Source organism: Achroia grisella, unplaced genomic scaffold, assembly GCF_030625045.1.
Source record: "Achroia grisella isolate CSIRO2021 unplaced genomic scaffold, CSIRO_AGI_Agris_v1 utg5201, whole genome shotgun sequence".
Lineage (NCBI taxonomy): Eukaryota > Metazoa > Arthropoda > Insecta > Lepidoptera > Pyralidae > Achroia > Achroia grisella.
Genome location: NW_026712911.1, coordinates 848,774 through 864,788, shown reverse-complemented (window position 1 = coordinate 864,788; position 16,015 = coordinate 848,774). Strand labels below are relative to the sequence as shown.

Genomic DNA, 16,015 nt, shown 5'->3' with positions numbered 1-16,015 from the left:
ATATTAATCGGATTTATTCTTATAATTTTATTTAAACCAGCTTTTTCTTCAGAGTTAGTAATGAAATGGAATAGTGAGTGGAAGATGATAGTATGCGCATGAAATCAGGTCTGTATGCTCATCGTAGCATACTCAACAAAAATAGACCACTACGGACCGCGTGGAGGTCGATCTGATATGGTACTTTGCTAGCAATATAAAATTTCAAATACAAATAAAACTAGCAGATATTCGTTATAGTTTCAGGAATTAATTTCTGCGTTAGATATTCATCCCAATAAATTGAATCTACATTTAAAACTGATTAGTTACAAATGTTTACATTCAGTCGAACCAGATTTCTAGGTAAATAAATTTATAACTAACTTTTTTCCAAAGACTTTCAAAATGTTCAGTACCTATTAGCGACTAACGTTTTTCTCTCTCTTTTGCTCTCGCTGTCTCGTTTATTTTAACATGAAAAAATCTAAAAAGGTAAATTAAGTAAGTTGCGGAATATTTTTACACCTACTTTACATTATAAAATTAGCAACTACTTTCATGACATTATACTTCTTAAAAGTTTCACGTAAAAAGCTTAGTATCATTAGCTAATTGCAATATATTTCTATCATTAAAAACGCCGATTTTTTAAAATAAAAGTTTTGATATCGCCTATAACGTATAAGTATGTTATATTGGGTTATAATGAATCGATAATAGGTAATATAATAATATTGAATAATGTAGGTTTTCATAATTTTCAGAAACATACAAAACATATATTTCCTGCAATTAACTGTTTTATGTAAGTATGACATGCTAAATATGAAACAAAGAACTTTATTAGCGAAACAGAAAGAAAACTCTAAACAAAAATTCGTATGACTGTACCCAAATCGCTTTGGCAGCGTGGTAAAATTAGGTAGTAAATCATATGAAATTTATATTTCCAGTATTTAAAAAATTCATATGATTTTTTTTGTTTATTCTGTGCTCCTTTAACGCATATTGATACAGCTTTCACTATCATATCAAGATTTGCTTTCGGAAGGTTTATATGTGTAATACATGCTTACAATTTCTAATGTATACACTACACCCTTTAAAAAAAAGATTTTTTTTTCGCCAATTTTTAGTAAATTTAATAATGTCGTGGTATCGATACTCTTTTTAAATAATACTCCTATACTCTTTTTAAATAAATTAATATCATAATTTCAATTGGAAACTATTGCATTATTGTCCAAACATTTCGGTATTAACCTCATTTGTGGGAGACTCGTCGAAAGCAAACCAATAATCCCGGCTAGCAGGGATTTGTGGAATGGACCGCCTAAGTTAATTAACTTATACAGCTTTCAGAAATATCCCTATTTACTAATCTGTGGGCGTATATTACATTAGGATTACGATAAATGAAGATATAGTTGACGTGCTTGTCTATGGGGCATATAATAATATATATGCATATAGTATTATAGCTCTTTCAGTGTTACTGATACTATACGCTTTATATTAAAGTTTACAATATTTTACATAATTTATGAATGTGAACAACATTGGCAAAATTAAGCAATAAAAAATTACTATATGGCCATTAATTGCGGGCATCCAAGTTGCCCCGCCTCCAAAGATCCCATGATTGGTCGATCTCACACCCACTCATCACTAGAAAGTCATAGTTGATTCATAGTCCGCAATATTTGGTTCCATTGTTTTATTTCGCTTTTAGAAATAATCTAGTGAGTCATCATTTATGTCTACTTTATTTGTGACTGTAAACCTATTAGGATCCTATAAAAGATAGTAAAATTAGTAACTTACTCAATGATAATATGAATGATTAAAATAATTACCTTATGACATTTTTAAACTGCACTCGTATCTCTCATCTGAAAAGAAACAAAATATATAATTTAATATTTTATAAAAATAAATTCTTTCACCAAAATGATTACATATAATTGGCAAAGATATCGCATAAAATACTAGCAACTAAAAAAAACGATTATATTGGGAATGTGCTTCGGTTATTCCGTTAAAAATTTAATATCGAGACCGAAAAGTGGCGGCAACATGAATGTCAATAAAAATGTGATAAAAATAACGAGTGCATTCCGTCAATGTGACGGGGAAGGCATGTGTCAAATTGATATAGACTGACTCACTTGTGGAGTGACCATATGTTTAACTATCATACGGAATATTAGTGTTTAAAACGTCAATATCGATACATGTCATGTCGAAATTAGATATGTTAATAGATTCCGACTTTACATTAGAACCGACAATGAAATATAATTATTGAGAAAATATATTTTTATATGTTTTCTGTGTATTTTATTTCGTAAAAAATATATATGTACTAGCTATGCGCGACTTCGTCTGCGTAACCTTGACCAAATAAAGAAAAAAATATTAAAAAATCTAAACCAAAATGACAAACAAAAATTTCATCGTTCTAGCTTCAAAAATATCGACTATCCATATAAACTTTCATCTCGCTTTTCAACCCCATACAACACTTATTTCAAATTATGTCTTTTCTTAGAACTAGCTGTGTACCCAATTTCATTTAAATCGGTTCAGTAGTTTTAACGTGAAAGCGAAACAGAGTTATTTATGCATTTATATTATTAGTATGGATATACTATCAATTGTGATAAATTAGAATGGGAGAATCATGCAACTAAACCCTACTGATTGTAAGTAATAATCGATATTCTGACTGTATTCAGTTTTCAATGGAATCGATTACGCTTTAATAATTCGGCAGTAGGTACATTACTATCATATCCATTAGAAAACAAATATAATAAACTATTTTAAAATCTGCAAAACAATATTTTTTACACTATTTTGTCTAAAGCAAACTAGGATCTCTTGTCTTTAGAAAAATGGGATAGTACTATCCAAAACAAATATTATTGTCACCAGATTGTAGTGAGTCGTGAGAGTGACCATCGGCCATTTGTGTCCAAATCGCCGATAATGGGGCAGCGCCCACATGCGGGACTATTGACTTACAATAAACGTCACATATTTCTTAATACAAACACTTGCAGACGACAAGTCAATTGGAGTGGTTGCGCGACAGCGGTCGTCCCAAAGCAACACAACCAGTTCTGACGGAAATTCCTGCTTATATTGAGTAAACATATTATTTTTGTTTTAGGTTCGGTCTTATTTTGAGGACAATTTTGCTATAGGTGTATTGTAATATTTGTAATGTTATTGTACTAAACTGTTTAAGATTAATTTATGGATGATAATAGAATGGTGGATTAGCCTGCGCTATCCGTATACGCAGACGAGGCATCAGTGCAGAATGATACGAGTAACTAGCAATGATAGATCGCTAACAGCTAGTCCCCATTACTGGCACCCCTCCCCATCCCCCTTGAACTTTATTGTATTATGGATAGAATATAAAAATGTTTTATCTTAAATGTAGTCTTTATTGTTCATATTTTATAGAAGTAACTTACATATTTATACACAATAGCAGACTTACGTATGTTCTTATTACAATAGTAAAAATTCAATTACTGCTATACTTTTCAGGTAGTGGAAAAGACCGAGTTTATTTATATTTTATTATATATTATAAAGATTCCGAACCTAGGTGAGAAGACAATTGCGAGCGGTGATTTATACTTCTGTCACCAACTTACTGACACTGAGTATAAAGCATCCGTAAATAACTAGATCTCTGGCTCCCTCTGAGCTATACTGCCATCAGAAAAGAGGAATTTAACAAATAGACACTGGAAAATGCGTTACTGGCACATTAAAATAAGACTACTTAACAGTATTCTTAAGAATATATATGTTTGTATGTCTTAATAATACTTGTACAGATGAAAAAATTAAAAAAAAATGTTATCTAGATAAACTAATTTAGTCGCAACATTTTGTTTGAAAATACCAACTCAATTGTCTTACTACATACGGTTCAAAACAAATACTTTCCTTGTGAGTAACAAATTCTCGACCTTTATCCATAAAGTTAGGTCTAATACATTAGTATCGAGAAAGGGTTTTATTTGAAATGAAGGTCGGTAAAAGACACCGAAAACTTTAACATATATCTCTCTTTAAATACTAAATGTAAGTATCGATGACAATTTGCTGATTGGCTTGTACAAATTCGTTTGTGTTTGTACCTCAGTTTTTAAATTTGAAGGGTGAGAGAGGTATTCGGGTTGAGAATTAATGTGAGGAACCACGGGCGGTCTAAGATATTTTGTGATTAATTTGATGTGAAACCGACATATAGTAACACTTGCACTCAACTAGTTTGTCATACCAATTATATTTATAAAAAATTGAAATACTTTTGCATGACTAAGTGATACTACAAATATCTGATAAACAGGAGTACTACCGCTTTGCGCATAAGTTTTAATATTAAATTAATGAGTAATTCAATGATATCAATTCTAAAAATATAAGCGTAATTGAATTAAATATTTTTAATTTAATATTAACTGAATATAAATTTAATTTAATATAATAACAAGCTAGTGAAATGGATTTTCACAAAAGAGCTATTTCAATAAAATTTATGAAATAATGTCTTAGTGTGATAATATTTTTATTCATTTACGTTCCGGAGAAAGATAGATATATTAATATTCCAAGCATGAATAGGATTTCATAGATCGTAGAACGTCACGCTGTCGTCAGTCGCAGTTGTCGCTACATTACAGTTTCGATCTGTTTGAAAACGAAGACTGATATTGGTAGATATATTCAATCCTCTGATCATGTATTTAATAACACCATGTAGATAGTTATGTTATTTACAATCAGTTGTTATAGAGGGTGTTTTCTTTTTTTCAAACGTATTTAACGGAGTAGTGAGATGGCACGGCATACGCTAACGGTATACGCTGGCGGGGTATCCGTGGAGGATAACATGAACATGATGTCAGTTTACCCATGAATTTACCAGAAATTGAGTACAATGGTTTCCAGGGCACCGCGTGGAGGTCAACCTGATATGGTGCTTTGCTAGTTTAATTAGTTTAATCCACGTTACTAACAATTTAATAATTGTATAGAGGGTTTTATTATACTGTCGAATAACACATAGCTAATGTCTTTGTAATAAATAATTTAATAATTGTCGCTAATCTACTAGTACAGGTAAATAATTTTATGTTTTATTATATTTTGTACATTATTACACACAACACAATACTAATAAAAATTACACTAATATTATATTACTATATATCCAGTGTTGCCTTAACTGCGGCGTTGACAGTTGACAATGCTTCTGTCTACCCCGTCTGAGGTAACAGCCTTAACGGTATATTATTACTAATACTAACTGTCATATGTTATGTAAATTGCTATGAGAACTTACTTTAAAAAAACGTATGTACAATCCATACCTATAATAAATTTGTATTTACTATATTATATATTTATCTATGCGAAAACTTATTGACATGAAGTATAGTTTTTTTAAAGATTAGTGAAGAATTCAGTAACAATAGATGGTATCGGTCGTTTCATTATTCATCTCTCAGTTTCCCAGACGACAGTTCATTATCATTTTAAATTATGTAATGAATTTGCAAGAACCTCATTGCAAATTCAACTTGGCCTTGTAATCCTAAAAACTTATCTTGGATTGATTTTATTTTAATGTAATTATAGATACATATATATATTAAATTCAAGAGGAAGGTTTATATGTAATAAACCTTCCTCTTGAAACATTAAAATCAGTTGCGTAGTTTAAAAGATCTATGCGAACAGACAGCGAAAGCAAATTCATTTTAAACTATGTAAAGACTAATTGTGTAATTTAGCTGCAAATAAGTTAATATGTACACGAGTCAGTATCTATCTATATCACATCAAACCTATTCATTTAATATCAATTATAGTAGCGTAAATGAAATAACATACTTTATTTATACAACCTAATTTAAAAGCATTGTATTTCTAAATATAGTAATGTATTTTTAAAAGCATAATTTAGAGTAAAAATGTTACCTGACTGAGGTAGCATAATTAGGTTGGTGCCAGATAAGCTTTTTAATTTGGGCCGGCGTTGGCAAGCTTCGGCCGTTTGTACATTTAAAGACAAATCGTTGTAGATTATTGCAATTACTTATTTAAAACATATGTATACATAAGACAATATTTAATTTAGGTACTCATATAATATTATAACTACTTTGTAAAGATTTTAAGTATAAAAATATGTTTTTTGATAACGGAAATTAGCTGTTGAATCATTGGAAAATAGAAATTGTTAACATGACCGTCCTTTTGAATAGTCAACCTTTAGTATTAAACTTACAATACAACTTAATATAGACTTACCATTGTCCAAAAAATATATAATATAATTTACCGTCTACTTCATAAAAGAGATTTTTCAATTTTAATCGACAGTGTATAATCTTATGCCGGTTTATACGAGTTTTATTATGATTGTAATCTGTCTCATTTGTAAGGCAATATGTTAATTATCTGAAACTCAAACAAAGGTAGAAATAGCTACTACATATATAAGATATTTTTTATATATCAGTATATTATGTAGATCATGTGAAAATATAGACAAATAAATACTACAGAACATCAACAGCAAATGTTATCTACGACAAGCCGAGTTGAATTTATTGTGTTACAAATTCGAACCCGCCATTTCGTTTCTTTACGTAAATTCATGATGACGTTACATATCCTTTATCTGTCTTTGAATTACGAATACCTCTGTCAATTTTCATCCAAATCGTCTTGGCATTTTAATCGTGAGAACGAATCGTCTAGACATTCAAAGATATAATAAATGTAAGTGTCATGTTTGTCATGCCATGTGTTTTATTTCTTTAGTGACTTTTGAAGTTTATGTAATCTTAATACATATATTTATTTTCTATACCACTTTTTCAAGATATTTTAAACAAAACTTTCTTAAGAATATAAATTATTAATAGAGGAAATAATATGATAACTTTTTCTATATTTTTATTATAACATCAATACCTCATTGATGTTATAATAAAAATAAAAAATGTATTTTAAATTAAATACTTTATTGGTAGTTATCATATTATTACGTCTATTAATAATTTATATTCTTATGAAAGTTACAAACGTAGCTTACATTAGATAATTAATTATGTCAATTAATTAGTAGTAAAAGTAATTCATTCAATAAAATAAACTAAAACTTTAATTTAATTTCTAAAGATCTAAACTTAGTTTAAAAATACTTTGAAGACATATTTACAAATACTCTGTGCCCCAAAGTTAACTGTCTTAAAAGTATTAATACATTGCTAAATATACTTTCCGAATTACCTAACGTCAATAGATCATAAAACAGCTGATAAAAATGCTTAATATTAAATAAATTTGAATAAAGATTATTTCTATTCTATTGCGCTAAGTATGTAGAACTACTATTAAATACTTATAACATAATTTACGACTCTTCTACATACCATTTCTTTAAAAAATATATACTCCCATATAGAATTAAAGGAAGAGAGAATATATTATAACACGACATAATATAAAAAACAAAGTATCCCATCCATCTCAGGGATCGTGTGCGCCTGCACTAATTCCGTACGAAGGTTAATCCACACCCACGCGCTGCGACGCTAATCGTTCATTTGGATTACTATTAAATGGACGAATATGCATGAGGAGGACGTTATCGCCCCATTGATTTCAAATGGGATTAACTGGTGAAAGAAGACATGGTTTTACACTACAAACGCGACCAAGGTGACTAAACTTTCAAGGCACAAACCTCGAAAGTACCGAATAAAGGGAATATTAAATTAACGTATATTTTTGTATTCAAAGAGGTGAAGGTTCTCACTGCTCAAATATCATAATATATGTATACAATTCATCTATACGTCGGTTCTTTACCAAACTCGTTCTAAACGACTGGGGCGATTTGGCTGAATTTATAAGTGTATATTTCAATAGGTTCTAGGTTGAAAACATAATTGGACCTGGTAGGTGTCGACGTCGTCCTGCTCAGAATAGCAGCGTATTCCGGGCACGGAGACGCGACGTCGCCTAGTCCTCTAGTATCTGATATTACGGAAACTGTCATACCTTTACTATTTAAATGCATTTCTAATTTTAAATTTCTCTTTGCTGTAATATGCAGTATACTGCTGATAATTCTAAGTTCAGTGCCCATTCTGACTTCACAGGTTGAACAAAATATATATTATATACAGTCTAAGCTGACCTGTTATAATACTATTAGAAAACGAAAATGGAGAATTCTAATATAGAAAATGTGTATAAATAAATATGACAGGATTGATTTTCCTATAAGAACAGGATAGACATCTATAGGCTGATTTAATACATATTTTTATTCGTATTAATATGCAGATAATAAACAATATATCGGAGGATCATTTTAATCATAAGATTTACGGATTATTTTACCGCCTCAGACTATACTTAGCTTTTGAAATGTTATCGAACTGAATTATTAATAACAGATGCGATTAAGATGGAGCTAAAATAGGAAGTTACCATCTCATTGGACTGACTCATCATTTATCACAACAGAATTTCAGACGCAGATATTGCCACAAAGGACTGACTGCATGGCGTGAATTTGTTTGGAAAAGCACAATAAAATAAATTTTTGAGTCTCGTGATAGGGTAATTAATCGTCTGCTATAACTCAAATGGTTCGTTAACGAATTTTCTTTTTAATCTGTAAGGATTATTTTTTAAATAAGAATAATTAGAAAGGATAACACTTCGTAGATCGTGATAGCCTTTAATCGGTTAATATAATTCTATCTCAGGAAAAAGACTTTCATTATAAATAAACCCCTTTAGCATTTAATAAGCAATTTTTATTAATATTGTGATATAAATACGCTTCATATCTCGTTTGTAATACCTAATAATTTGAAAACACGAATATACACTGAGTACACAAAACTTAAAATTTACCGTAGTCAAAACATTTCTACTTATTCTACGTAATATGTATTTGTTATTTTGAGAAGATACAAAAATGTTTACATATTGCGCGTGACCCAATTTAGAACATTAAACTTTATTCATATGGACTCCGTGTTCATTTTAAATAATAAATATGTAAAGTTACAATAACAGGTTTAATATGTTATTTAAAACTGATATTTTTAATAACCTTCTATAAATACAATGGAATATATGTTACCTCTGCAATTAATTGGTTTTAATATTAGATTTAGTTTCTACCTTACTGAAACATTTCAGCATTACAGGGCTATGAGGGTGTTTCATAAAATACTTACATCAACCGGGTGCGTGACTGAGCACAGTAATGTCACCTGGTTTATTTCAATTATTGCCAAGTAAGGTACGAAACCTGAATAACTTTACGTGACCGCAAAGTACTTCCTGAATGTTTCCCAAAATAGAAATGGCTGACTAATGGTATCACATAACTGTTTAAATAAAGGACTTGAGATAGTGTAGGCAAAGATGTGCCCTGTTTTCCAACACAGTGTATTATTACATATTTGAATTTTATTTATTCTATAGTAATTAACAATATTTACATTCAATTCATATCAACGCTTAGAGTGGTATTCATATTCATATAGGTATCATTGTTTTTTTTGTAAATAACTATTAAACTAACATTATCATGGATATTTCTAAAAATAGAACCAGTTAATTGCCAGTTAACAGCTTGTTTTTTCATAGTGCTGTTTGAGTATGAAGACGCGAGATTTCTCTAAATGGTCATTATCAGTCATCTATTTTAAATTACATATACTATAGTGTTTTAAATATATAATGAGATTATATTATCGAAATATAATATAATGTATGTGCGATCGAAATTTTAAATACTCGATAATTTCATATTTTGTAATATACTCTAAGGCAACATTAGTAATAAGTTATTATAGATTCCGTTAGTATGATTTAATTATATATATAATACTGAAGTTCTATTTCTAAATCTGAGACCGTTGCCATACCACATTAATATAAGTCTTACTTAAATGTGATTGCATAAATAAACCAGCCATCATGAGTATTTTGACATCGTTTCCATCTTTGTTTAAGTAAATATAATATAATTTCTCCATTTCAAACGATAGTACTCAATCAAACCGCAAAATGCAAAGTACCTTCATGATAAGGCTTTGGCCTGTACAATTTATGAGCATTTATACCGACGTGGCTAAACATCTTTCGTACACTGAAACATAAAGGTCGCTTTAATCTTGCTAGCATTGCGTGACGCGAAAGTAAATGTAACTCCTTTTATTTCAATTATTCTCGTCAAAAAATATGGAAATTGTTATATCTTCATTACCTCCAGTGAGATTAGGTCCTTTATTTCAGATTAAGTTTTAAGCCTTCGTCTAAAAATACCCTCGGCTATTTCAGTCGTTTCAAATATGTTGGTAAGCAGGAAAACGTTAAATCGCGGAAAAAGGTATTTTGCAAGGAGATATTTTATTAACATTGAGATCCTCGTAGACTTCATTACCCTTTCTCAAAAATATATCAGTGACCATGAATAGAATGTATCCGACACCGAAACTTTGTGTATCAGTTTTATCCGACATTTGATTGTTCATCGGTTTTTTTCGTCATTTGGAGTGAGCAGAGCATATTCTTGAATTTCTTTTCTATTTCGTTCCAGTCTTATTATTTATCATACTACTAAAATTATATTTGTATATAACGTTCAACGGGAACTTTTATTTCATATATTTTTCAGATTTTCTCCTGTCCAAGTATCACAACTATTTTAATAATAAATACCATAAAAAATCACATCAATCCCTTGTTAGTACGTTTAATAGCATAATTCTTGGTGATAAGAATAAGCACACTTGCATATTTTTGTTAACCATAACTAGTACTTACCATTTGCTAATATTTGGTAAATCAGAATCATTTTCGGTAAACGGTATTGCTATAGTAAATTATATGTTACTAACATTATGTATTATTATATCCTATTGATGATCGAACTGGTGAACTCAGTCTTGAGTAGGTGTATATAAGGTCATTCCGTGACCTCGAGGTTATTACTCTCACTATAGTATCTCACACTATTAAAAGAGAAGTATCTGTTCTTGATTTAGATTCCATGCCATTCAATAAATATATAGTAAATTATAATACAAAAATCTATACGAATAACTTCAGACAGAAATCGACTTACAGACAGGAAAAATTAAATGTCCGAAGCTTGACCACCCAAATAGAAAGTTCCATAAAGAAAGTAATCGAAACAATTTAATGAAAAGTCGGTCCAGATATTGAACACGAAATGGCCATCATTGGTTATCCGTAGTGATTCCAAGTGCGCTCTGTGCACTTCAAATGTACTTGAAACGACTGGATCCAGTTCAATTTAGTGGGCAGTTTGATAATACTGCAGAACAGTTTATCTAAATGGTTTCTAATATAGACAGACACCTTTTAAAGTTTTTTTTTCTTATTAGTAGGTACTGGAAATACGGAAGTTTGTAATAGGATCTCATTCTTGCACGAACGGCGGAGGAGATTCTGCGTAATTTGTTATATAGATAGATTACATCAATAATATTACCATCGAAACTTGAACGACATTTCACGAAAATTGTAATAAATTGCTTTTAGATTTGACCTTCAGGTTGGAATTTCTTTCTATATTCTAAACTATAAAACAGGGTTGCATATATTTGAGACATTTTTTAAAATAATCCGAATTGCAAAAACTATAAAAAAATCGGTTAGATTTAAATGAGGATCATTCTCTCCCTATTACCGATTTTGGCAAACAATTTTGTAAAAAGAAGTTACAATACAATCTCAATTCCTGCTTCTTTGAATTTATTTTTTTTCTAAATCCGCTCGATTCTTTTATTATATTATATTTTCTAAAAGAAAGTTATTAGAACTATCTTGTACATTAATTTTATGCTCAACACAGTTTTTGTATCATTGAAAGCTTTGTGTTCAAGTGTCCGTGCATGCAACCAATAAGAAGTGGCCTCACTCTACCCTAAGGTACAGTGAGCCAATAAAAAAATCTGTACCATATCGATCCACTCCAACATCGATGGCCCTACAAATCTTGCCTGCTCTTGATGATGAAACAAATTATTCTTATTTCATTCTCAAATGTATAATTGCATTACATTTATATGACTGACATGAATAAAAGGTAGAATATAATGAATTGTTTTTTCGTATAGAAAGGCGTATATTTAAAAAGAGGCTGAATTGTAAAATCTATTATGAATTATCTCTTGTTCACAGATATAAAAATCTTTTAACGTAATATATGAATCTAATTGAAACTGAGCTAAATTTGACTATATATTACCCTATTATATACAATACAATATATATAATATATACCGTATTATATAGACACTATAAAGTACTATTTAGTTTCAGTGAAACAAATGTAACTTTTTTCTCAATAATTCATCAAATAAAAAAAAATATTTGTATTCATTTACGACGGCATTTATTAAAATCTAATATATAATTTATTTCTACATCAACAACAAATCAAAGTAACTTGAATACTGAGCTAAGCTTTGAGATGAATAATTTATAATTAATTAAAGTAACAATTGAAGCACATTCAATAATAAACAATAGATTACTTACGGTTCTGTAAATAAAGGCTACTCTTACAAATCTACATGAAAATAAGGTTCCCACAAGATCAAAAGTAACGGATTTAAAATATTCCGTGTAAGCATTGGTTCTCAAGGAAAAATGTGTATCCAATTTGTCTCCCAGATCACGTTCCATACAATTCGGGTATGTTAGAGACACGTAATGCGTTGGTTTCATGCATACTTCTATATTGACACACATTCCGCCTCTTTTACAAATAGGGAGAATAAAATCTTGAAGACTCAGAGTACTCTTTCGTTGCGAGCCAGCTTTTTGATATCATTTTGTTTGTAGTTACAAAATTTCATACAAATTCATTTTATTTTATACTTAACGCAAGTGGTGAGTTGAATCAGTAATTTAAGTCAGGTTTTAGCTGAAGTACTAAGTAAACTAGGGCACGTACATGCGTACTTGTGAATTTTACTTTATTAACATACTTCTTTTATACTAGATTCGTATTAAACAATAATAACACTTAGGACTTTTATACATTTAATAATGACTCTATTTAAATGTAGAAAGTAAAAATATAGAAACATATCTGTAATTTTTTACGGTTTAATGTATAATCAGCAAAACATATAAACTTTCTATGTAGTCTTGAGTTTATGTAAGTGTAAATTTTCTGTAACAATAAGCTCTAAATAGTTTCGTAAACTACTGGTATGTTAGATTTGTTGGAATATTTAACAAGAATACGATACTCGAAAGCCAAACGACACGTCTGTCATAAGTGTCGAAAATATCATTCTATCTATTCTTGCTTCTAAACGTTACAGAAAGTTTATTTGTTTGACATTGTTCATACACAACGTCCACTCATAATCTAGGACATACATGGAGTATCCTAACTAGTAATATAAAAGTGAATTGAGTTTATTTGTTATTTTTACATAATCCTACTACTTAGCCACCACAAAATATTGGTCTGCATGTAACATTTGGAATGGGGATGAACACAGATAGATTTAAACCCACAAAAAATAATATTAAATATATGTATATAATAACAAAAGTAATACAAATCAATAACATAGCTGTTGTCATGCAGACTAAATCATACTACACAGCAAATTGATTATAACTGTTGTATCCAATATGACAAAAATAAAATTTCCACTCAACTACCGAGATCTGAGGAGTTTCAAATGAGGAAACTTTGTATTCCCATTATTCTCACTGAGAAGTAAGATTTTGTATATTATCTATGCGCTGAGACAGTAATTGTTTTATATTAAGAGTTCATTTACGAAAATTCTTCGTAATGTCTCGAAATAAATTATAATGTATATCCCCCAGGATGAGGGGTTGCCGGAACACCTAAATCAGACAAGAAGGGTCAACTGGGTATTTTGTTAAGATACTTATAGCTTACAAAAACTCACAAAGGGAGGGGACTTGCAAACTCAGTAAGCTTTATTTTGGAATCTATAAAATGACTTTGATGTATGGAATGGTATTCTCCATTAATTAACAAAGTAAATAGCATTAGTGATGTGACGGGCCAATTTGTTGAACTTTCTAAAATATTAAACATCACGATGTTGGCTGGTTTGTCATCATACCTACTTATGTAATGTTAGACCAACCTTTAACTTTTATGGTTAACATATATTAGTAGTAAAGACAATTTCAGGCATTTGAATATATCCTAAGATTCCTTGGAAATTTCTATAAAGAACTTATATTCTCATAAGTGATGCTCTGTGCAAAATTTTATTTTTATTGTACAGTTGCATATATTTTATAGTTACTCTGTGAATGTTTGAACAGATATTGATGAACTGTAAACGTTTACCTATGCAAAGTTAATTAGGACAAAAATAAAATTCATAATACTTCCGTAGGGCTTATAAGATGATATCCACCAACAAGAAAAGCAGGGATTGTGTTATGGGTACTAGACATCAGATAGAAATATTTAAATACATTTAATTTTGTAAATACCTACATAGAAAACATGCTCACCGATACAAACAATCATACCCATGAATAGAAATATTCACATCGAGCGATGAATTGAATTCGCGACCATCGGAAACAAAGCGATGTGCTAAACCGTTGGACTATTGAGGTTGTACATTGAGAAAATAAATACCTACTTATATTTGTATGGTATATCGAGCACTTTCAATTTAAATATATTCTTTAAATGCAAAACAACCTACTATAATCATGTAGATCGTTACTAAAAAACAGTTCCATGAAAATTCAAACATTAGCAGTAATATTAGGGTGAGTACAAGCGAGCGTGGCTCGATGGACGTTCACGATATGAACAAAACGCTTCCTGGACTCGACGACTCAGTGCACAAGTTAATTATGATCTACACTCAGCTAATGTTAGATTGAAAGCAGATTAGCTATGATTAAGTATCGCTGTTAGTTTTAGTAATACAAAATACTAGTTACATGTTACCACAGTTGATGGTAATAAGTTGGCAACGTATTCGGCAGTTATCTTGAGAAATTTAGTTTTATTTATCATTCCATATAATTGTGTCCCACGGTATTGCCCAGATGAATTCATATAATAAGTATTCTAAGTACTAATATGCTATATTAGTAATTAAATTCCTGTGCAACAAACATTTTGAGTATCAAACATACAAACTTTGAAATTGGTAATATTACTACGATATTACATTATAAAAAATTAACATTATATGGCGATGACATTACATATCACGGAGACTAGTGACCACTGCTAGCAATGTGTTCAGATTAACCCACACGTGCTAAAACCTTGGCTACTCGTATTTTCGCCACTATAGGCTAGCTAAATCAGTGCTGATCTGATTTCATTCTATTATCTTCCACTCATGTATATATAATACATTAATATAAATAAAAAAAACAATCAAATATAAATTAATAGTTATATTATAGAAAAATTACAGATAAAGCAGATCATGGGCACTTATAAAATACATAGTACAAAAAAGAAATTAGGTACCAAATTTTCAAATTCTAGCCGTCTGTGGGTCTCAAAAGTTATGAAATGTAATACAAAAACTTGTGGACTATTTTTGTCATCAATTATAGTATTTAACGATGTTATGCACTTACCGTAAAACTAAATCCATAAGTATTTACCGATGTCATTCCCACTGAATCAGGATTACGTGTGTTTGGCAACGTGAAATTCGGTGCCTTCTCAGCTCGCTTTACATATTCGTTTAGCCCCCGGCATTAGGGGCGATGATTAATGAAGCATTCCCCGTAGGTAGGCCTAACGTTCAGCCCCTTTTTCGTTCATAAATAAACAGAAGCCAAAATTGTAACTGGAATCATAATTTCTTGGTAAACTGGATTGTACAATCCGTCATATTAGTAATGATAAAGATTTTATTTTATGTAACTATGTATGATATCA

The 16,015-nt window shown here is 30.1% G+C and overlaps 1 protein-coding gene across 3 annotated transcripts in view; it reads right to left on the bottom strand.

Annotated features, from left to right (window-relative positions):
• Positions 1-16,015, bottom strand: part of LOC131847310 (uncharacterized) — a 124,577-nt gene that overhangs the window by 39,956 nt on the left and 68,606 nt on the right. For all 3 annotated transcript variants that reach the window (XR_009357707.1, XM_059196855.1, XM_059196856.1), the window contains exon 2: positions 1,839-1,874. The gene's annotated coding sequence lies outside the window, so the exon portion shown is untranslated. The remainder of the gene's footprint in view (positions 1-1,838; positions 1,875-16,015) is intronic.